Genomic DNA, 1,248 nt, shown 5'->3' on the forward strand with positions numbered 1-1,248 from the left:
CTACAAAAGTTCTTTTTGAAGCTTTTCTTCAGCTAATGGAATCAACCCAATAATAGTTATGGCTTCCCTTTTTATTTCAACAAAAGAACTCGGCATGAACATAACACAATTAGTTTACACAAAGTCTTCTGGCAAAATGAATGAGGCAGAGTGCAGTGGCCAGGGTTCCCTCCCCAGAGGGCTCGCTGAGACGGGCAGTGATTGAGACTGGACATGGTGGGTGGTGGCGCGCGCTTGTAGTTTCAGCACTTGGAAGCTGAAAATAGGGGAATCACTAGGCGTCCAATCTACATAGTGAGACCCTGCAGACCCTGTACCAAATACACTTTTTTAAAAAAGAAAAGTTTATTACATGCATCACTTAGTTTTGATAAGAATAAAATATGTGCATGTACAAGTCATAAAATACATTTTTAAAAATGAAATGTCATGGTTTAAAGAGTAGCATGCAGTCACAACTTTCTCAGCCACATGTGTTCAGTTGTCTTCCTGAGGCATATTATCCTACAATTAACACATGAAGGAGAAAGTTGCCTTTCTTTAATGGGATTTTGTCTACAGATTCTCATGTGAGCATTGTGTTCATTATATGGAATCATACATACACATCTTGTGCAAGTTATCTCCAAAGCTGCTTTATGCCTACTTTACCAAAAAAATTTTTTTTTCTCAGTCTAGATGATGGGAAATGGGTTTATTACAAATAAAAAGTAATTCTAAATACTAAAATGAGTAACTGTAGTGTCACATCTGTAGTGAGAGCAACTGGATATTTTTCTGTAAAAACAGAATGTGATCATCCAGCCTTTCTTAACAGTGCTATGTCCAAGGGTGAAGGGTGAGGGGAGTAACTAGCATACTCATCTTAGCTTATTTTCATGCATTAATTAATAATAATATGGTGTTTAAAAATTAACAATTTAGGAAAAGTGCAAACTCAGGACATAATTCTGTAAACAACGTCAAAGAAAGTGTATAATTCAAGACTATCTCTGATGAACTGATATTCTAAAAGCCAATAATTGTTTATTAGACACAAATTTCCATAAAAATTGAGGATAATTTTCAATCTTTCCATGAGGAAAAAAAAGGATTAAATTGAAAAAAAAAACTATGCTAGCAACTGTTATATTTTAAAAATGTTAAGGTCAATCAGAAAACCCTCTAGTTTTTTTTTTAATTTAATTTTATTTTTTTTCAAAATTTTATTGATAAACAGATAGCAATAAGACAGTTTCAAATCAAATC

This window comes from Octodon degus, unplaced genomic scaffold (genome assembly GCF_000260255.1).
Source record: "Octodon degus isolate 3935 unplaced genomic scaffold, OctDeg1.0 scaffold00066, whole genome shotgun sequence".
NCBI classification, from domain to species: Eukaryota; Metazoa; Chordata; class Mammalia; order Rodentia; family Octodontidae; genus Octodon; species Octodon degus.